The sequence below is a fragment of the Lathyrus oleraceus genome, chromosome 7 (assembly GCF_024323335.1).
Source record: "Lathyrus oleraceus cultivar Zhongwan6 chromosome 7, CAAS_Psat_ZW6_1.0, whole genome shotgun sequence".
Classification (NCBI taxonomy): domain Eukaryota; kingdom Viridiplantae; phylum Streptophyta; class Magnoliopsida; order Fabales; family Fabaceae; genus Lathyrus; species Lathyrus oleraceus.
Genome location: NC_066585.1, coordinates 91,627,202 through 91,634,805, shown reverse-complemented (window position 1 = coordinate 91,634,805; position 7,604 = coordinate 91,627,202). Strand labels below are relative to the sequence as shown.

The window sequence follows — 7,604 nt, the reverse complement described above, 5'->3', positions numbered from 1 at the left end:
TATGTTGTTTAACTGCTGATGTATTTTTCTTGTGAACAAAATGGACAGATATATGTTTTAGCCAAAATTTTCCAAAGGGGGAGTTTGTTGGTTCTAAGTGTTGGCAGCATATTTGGTAAAACAAAGAGTGTTCACAAGATGTTGCATGTGATGTCTTAACATCAGATATCTTGTACCTGTTGGAGGTTTAAAAACATAATTACGCAGGATTGTTTCAGGATGTCATACACGATGTCATGACATCTAATATTATATACCTGCTGGATATTTAAAATGGAATTATGCAGGATTGTTCCAGGATGTCAGACCCGATGTCATGACATCTGTACACAGAACATTCAGTCTGAATGTTATGTGTTATGTGATTGCGCTTTTAATGGAAATCTATGTTTGATTGATGAGTTAATTGCAAACGCAATCAATCAATGATTACAACGTGATTTAACTTATTTTTCAAAGAGATCTAACCAACTGTCATAAGAAGATTTGAATGGAAAATAATTTTAGGGTTTTATGATGTCCAAGCCCAGCTGAATGCTTCTATAAAAAGGACATGGAAAACCTGATTTGATACACAAGAAATACAGAGCGAAATATTGAGAGAGAATAAGGGTTTGTGTCTTGTGTGGTCGTGTGACTTGTAAGCCATTCAATTCATCCATAGATGATTGAATTGGTCTGATTTTTGAGTTGTAATTTGCCACTCAAAGCTTTTAAGCATGAGTTTGTGTCTACTTGATTGAAGCTGCTAAGTAAAATCAAGTGTGTGTCTTTGAAGAGTGTCTTCTTTTCATTGTAATTCTTGTTTAATATCACTGGTGTGATTGAGGGGGAGTGAGTGGGATCTCATATCTAAGAGTTCTTAGGTAGAAGTCATACGGTCAGAGATTAGGTGAAAAAGACTGTAACTTGTGTAGTTTACTGAGAGTCTTTGAACTGATTCTATTTAGTGGATTTCCTTCCTGGCTTGATAGCCCCCAGACGTAGGTGAGTTGCACCGAACTAGGTTAACAATTGCTTGTGTCTCTTGCATTACTATTCTTTATCTTTATCCTGTTTGTATTATTCAGATATTAGTGTCGTGACATTACCTTCGACATCTCATATCTGATACCAGAATTTCACATATCACTAAACCCCCAAAAATAATGCATTGATCGTTATTTTTAACCATCAAACACGTTTCTCATTATGTATAAACTATCAATCATGCAAAATCTATCTATTTCTTAACCTAATCATTAATTTCTACTAATTTATACAAAAACCCAAAAAAGTTTACAAAAATAAAAAACTTATAAATTGAGATTTTACTTCAGTGTTGAATGATCTCTTTGATGTACTTGATGTTGATGGAAGAAGCTTTGAACTTGGTTGATTGATTTTGAGAGAATGTGAATTGAGAGGGATTGAGAGATATTTAGAGTTATTTTTTTAGAAGTGAGGAAGGAGAAGGGGTTCTAGCGCGTTTTAGAACAAATATCGTCTGAAGATGCATCTCTGGAATATACACAAAGATGCATCTGCATAGTTTTTTTACATAAAGTCGAAATTCTATTTTCTCAAGGTGCGTTTAGAGGGGGGATTTTGTATTATGATGTGGTGCCCTATTAATACATAGGGTTCATTAAGAAATTCCCAAGCTTTATCCACATGATGGATTTTAGCTATAGGAAACCCGTTTAGGGCTTTGTTTATGTCCCTAATCAAAACTCCCAAATGAGTTCTATTTGTATCTTGCTCTTCTCCCTGTTTATCTGATGGCTCTACAACATTTCAAATAGAGAATTACAATCAGTGTGCACCATGATGCGATTGAGCTTCATATCCTTAGTCAATTTCGTAGAATTTAACACACCTTGCGCTTCTACTAAGGTTGGATTTTCCATACCTCTATTGAGTCGAAGTTGCTTCAGCTATCGAGTCATCGTCCATGGTTAAGATTTCTCCCATGTGTCACTTCCCTTCTATCTCCAAGTTAGCATCAATATTTATGATTACAATTCCATTGTTTTCATGTTGAGTAACATTGTCTTTGCTGACTATCCCCTTGCAATTAGGTGTTTTTTATATGATAATTCTTTTGGTTCTTCACTATGTTTCTGGTTTGGTCCAAAACAAAGTAATATTGATTAATCGTTGTTTTGTAGGTTGTATCTTCATCCTTCTCAATTTGCTTGGTGGAATTGTCGTTCACGATGGTTCGTATAAGAATTCCTTCATTAGGTTCAGTTCTTCTTCTTTTTAGTCGTTATGGTTTGATCGAACTTTCAATTTTCTCGAAGATAAGTGAAATTCCTTCTAATCTAATTGTGTTCACTATGATTACTATGATTGACCTTTATAGTACCATTATTAATGTTAATCTCAAATTTGTTCTTACATCGAGGAATCTCGTCTTGCTTATTTTGCCAGCTAATCTTCACCTCTTTTGGCCAGGTACCATTACCTTTTTTATCCTTTTAGACCAGGTTATTAGCTTTGTTGTTTCTCATAGAGGCTTTACTAATTGCCTCCTCTTTAACATTGTGGTTATGTTCTTGGTGACTGTGAGTACCCTCCCTTCTAGTTGCATATGTCTTGGTTCTAGAACTCTCACCATTGTACCGGGTAATTTGTTTGCTCCTACTATTTCTTTATGTCTGAAATTTAGAGAAGCACACTTGTCATACCCCAAAATTTGCCCTGCTTTTTTTCATTTCATTTGGCTCATGGCTCATTGTATCTGCATATTCACATGACATAATCATCCATCATAAGACATTCATCCATAATTTCATTTTTTGGCATCATTTGATTCAAATGTTACTTCTTATTTAAGAAACAAGACATCGGGTTATGGTTTGCAAGCTTGGTTCATTGGCCATCTTTTACTAATAGTTATGTTCTTTGATTATGATGGGATTGCATCAAGGAACATATAAATTTGAAGAAGCAAAATCAATATGCAAAGCCATTCAAATACAAGATCAAATTTAGATTCAATTTTGGAGGGAGACACAAGTTACTTACACAATTCATTTCAAAAGGCCATTTCATTACCAAAAACTTCCATTTCAGGACAAAAAGATCCAAATTACAAGTTTACACGCGAAATTACACATTTTTACCTAAAGTTGACTTTTGGTCAACTATTTACTTTTTGGTCAAACAGTGATCATAGTCAACTACCTAAATCTAAAACCTATTCTAAGGCATCCCTCCAAAACCTTCAAGCTTTTTATGACCATTGGTGTCTTTCAAAGAAAAAAAATGTTTATGTGCCATAACATGTTCCTTGACCCATGTCTTAATTCCATGCCTTGACCAAAATCTTCATGAGCATATCCTCATTTCAAGCCCATACCATCCCTGCAAAATCACACCAAACATACATACATAATCAATAACATAAGCACCATACATATGCATTTCATCATAATCCAGGACAATGATATTAAGTACATTTACATGACTTACACAACATGCAATTAAATAAGTCATGGCTACTCAATGTATACACACACATTTAAACCTAACAAAACCAGTTCAAACTAACCAACATGATCTAATCAGTATAGGTATGCTTCTAACCTCCCTAAAATTCAAACACATTATGGCTAAGTTATTGACACAATACCAATAACAATTCACTTAGCACAATTCATTAACAAGTTAATATAACCCTAATCACTAACATCCAATCCAAGCTAATTTAACATATAGTTTTAATTGGTTTTTGATTCAATTGAAATAACATTGAAAGATCAGTATCATTCATATTTGAAGCTAACAATTCATGCATTTTCACTAACATGTTAGCTTCATGGCATATTAATCCCATTAACACAAATCAATGCCACTAGTTTGTGATATTCATAACAGTTGGACTTCAATACAGCAACACAAACAATTAACCTGCATAGTTCTCATAATCGGTTTTCCATCTAAATTTTTGACCTCATAGCAATCAACCAAAGCTCCTGACACCATCTGATTGTTGTTAAAACTTCAAACTTCAATTCAACATAACTCTATTCTAACTCACTAACATTTTTGTTCTAACTTTGTTCACAATTATTACTAACTGCTACTAACAGTTTCCATCAACAGTCTAGCATTTCCATATTCAAACAATTTCATAATTTACTAACTTAACCTCTAATCATCACTATCATACACTAACTAATAACTTCATGATTCTTCACTAACAACCCCCAATTGTAATAACTAACTGCATCTAACAAGCCTCCAATTCATTAACACTAACTTTAATAACCTCATAACACTAGCAGGTTCATCTAACATCGATTTACTCTAATTGTAACAAGTTGAAATTACTAACAACCACTAACCAATAACAAGTAACATTCTAATTCAAAAACAATTAACTGATTTTTCTGATTGTAAATGCTAACATACGGATATTCAGTTTCATAACACCTGCAAGTTATCATTGTTGGTCACAGTTCAAATTCTTTCAAGCTACATATCAAATTATTTTTGGTAACACCTAACTAACATGATTTTTTTAATCACTAACTTTCTAACCTCTGCACTTGACAACATCTAATTGTCAACTTCATAATAATGCATAACACCTCATTTACTATCCAAATAACTAATTGGATTCACTTCTAACAGATGACTAACAGAGTTAGCATCATTAACTAACTTTCTCCCTTGAACTACTAACTTTCACGTATGCCCTAACTTGTAACAACCTACCCCAAAACTTTACCCGATTCAGTTGCAACCCTCATTCTATATATTCTCATCAGCATGATCAATCATCAACAAGGATCATTTGCTACAAAATTCCACAAACTCACTGAAAATTCTCATCCTTTTGATTTCTCTCTCCCTATTTGAACTCTCTGCAACAATTCATCATCAATCACCACTCTCAAGCACTCTCCTCTCACTCACATGTATAACATACAACAACATCAGTAATCACAACCCTAAGGACTAGAGTTTGAGAAGAAGAAGAAGAACTGCAGCAAAGAGGCTTGGAAGAGTTTGAAATAAGCACCTAAATATCTTTGGGTTTCTGTGATTTGTACCTCCATCATATTCGTCTTCAACAGAGCACCAAGGCTCGCCTCTGCCTTGTAGGTTGGTCGTCCTAACTTCTCTTCCTTATCCTAATTGTGTTACTGCCATGTAGCCACTCTGTAGAGGAGACAAACCCCTAAGGTTTGAGCTTCGTTCGAGCCTTTGTTTCAATTTAATTTCAGTTTCAATAGTTAAGGTTCTTGAAGGTTTAGCTCTTTTCAGAGGTTTTAGTGAGGCTTCAAATGAAATTGAGGTGATATTGAGGGAGAGGATGTTGTGACAAGTAATATGAGGAGGTTATTTGGTGGTTGGGATCAACTCTTCCACCTTCGGCGCGACGGAGTAGAGCGCCAGTGAGAGAAAGAGGTCTGAACAAGTGAAACAAAGGAATGCTTTGATTTGATGCCTGCACTCCCATCAATCTTGGTTTATTGCATGGTGGGCCTGGCTGATTGAAACACATAGAACCATATGCCCATGCACCCATAATTTTCTCAACATACCCCCTCCTGAACCAGGCTACTTCAACAACATTTCATTGGGTTTCTGGCTAAGCCCAACGCCTCGATGGCCAGGGCCACACCCCCAGTTTATTGCATACCCCCTGCAGGACTTGTGTTTTCAATAATCAATTATTTTTTAACTAATTCTAGTTTTGTCATCCTAAATGCATTTTAATTCATAAATACATATGTTTTATACACTTTAAAAATACTTGAAAATATATTTAAAACAAAAACAGCTTCGTACATGTTTAGGTTTAATTAGGAATTAATTGAATTTTTTAGCTCTTTATTTTCCTTCTAATTTTCAATTAGGATATTCATGATTTTTATTCAAATAAAACTCATGTGCTTATCATATACCTAGCTTGATCTTTACCCTTAATTAGTTGATCAAAGGTATCTTTGATCAATTGATTACACTTGTCTATAACTTTCCTGCTTCGCTTATTCAGTCAAGTGGTCATAAGTCTTCTGATCACTTGATAGGGCTAGACCTCTATACTTGCACTGCATTGGATCTCAAGTTAGTTTAACGCTTCATATGCAAGACTCTGGAAAATATGGACATCAAGACATGATCATGTTGGGCTTCATCATTCAATCACCTTGCTTCAAGCACACAAAAAGAATCTTCTACCTCTACAGACACTTGTCAGTTATGATGTGAGTTGCGCGCCATAAGCCTTAAGCAACAGAGAAGAATGAGAGGGATTCTTCATATCCTTATTCTGAATACCCTTTTGTTCAACAAATATCCACTTTTGTTCAATCCACCCTCATATCCTCTCAATTCACAAGTATCAAGCATTAACATATATGTAATTCTCTAAAAACAATTGCATCAGATCAAGTTGTATGAAATTATTCAATCGGGTGGTGCGATTATACTAATTTAAATACATCAAACTTTCTAATCTGTATATTAACCAATAGTTCAAATGATAATTTCCTTAAATATATACGAAAATACCAACCATTAAATAAACTTTTTTACTTGTTAAAGCATGATACATTAATACCCAGTCAAGTAACTACATATACAATTAATTCTATATATGCGGGAAGATATTTCAAAATTTGATACAAAAGCATGATTTGATTTTAAAGATATCTATTTAGCTTAAACAAACCAGCAAAAAAGACTATGGTATTAGCAGGTAATTATATCTTATATATGTAACAGAGATCTACTCTTCTCACCAATCTCAAAACAGAATTATGAAACAGATTAAAAAACCAACATTGATTCCTCCTGCTACTACTACTAGCACCCATAGAGCTATGTGATGAATAGCATCACAGCATCTTATAGTAACAAAGCTAATCGCAGCATGACCAACAGAGCTTCAAAAAACCACACTCCATCAGAGACAGCTAATAAAGCACATAAAAATTAACATAATTTGCCATCCCCTAAATCCAAATACCCTAAACCCTAAAACCCTAAACATTAACATAAGTGCATATAAAATGATACTCAGCGCGAGTAGAGTTTTGGGAATGAATTACCTTTGTGGGATTCGAAATCAACGTAACCTAGCGCGAATCGGAAGAGGAAACGGAGGGTGTGAGTGTAGCGCGAATCGGAAGAGGAAACGGAGGGTGTGAGTGTAGCGCGAGTCGGAAGAGGAAACGGAGGGTGTGAGTGTAGCGCGAGTCGGAAGAGGAAACGGAGGGTGTGAGTGTAGCGCGAGTCGGAAGAGGAAACGGAGGGTGTGAGTGATCGATACTGAAACGGGTCTGCACAAGTCACAACCCGGATTCAACAAACTGGTGCACTATTAACAACTAGGCTAAATTTTAATGTTGAATATGTATTAAGTATTAGTTAATCATTTTTGTTGAATATTCGGCCTAACAATTAAACTCTTCATTTTATTTTATTTTATATTTTCATTTTAATCACTTAAATTATAAATATTATACATTAAGAAAGTTACAATTAGGTAAACTATCTGTGTAGACTTAAATTGTTTTTATAAATGAAAAATATATAACTTAAATTTAATGATTAAATTTTTTTTTAAATCGCTATATTTTATAAATTAATATCTATAAGAA

The 7,604-nt window shown here is 34.4% G+C and overlaps 1 long non-coding RNA gene across 1 annotated transcript; it reads right to left on the bottom strand.

Moving 5' to 3' along the window:
- Window positions 1-3,016: 3,016 nt before the first annotated feature.
- LOC127105117 (uncharacterized) lies at window positions 3,017-7,349 on the bottom strand. Its single transcript, XR_007794905.1, has 2 exons — window positions 7,053-7,349; window positions 3,017-3,351 (listed from the first exon to the last, which is right to left on the bottom strand). It is a non-coding gene; the product is annotated as an uncharacterized LOC127105117 (long non-coding RNA).
- Window positions 7,350-7,604: the final 255 nt, after the last annotated feature.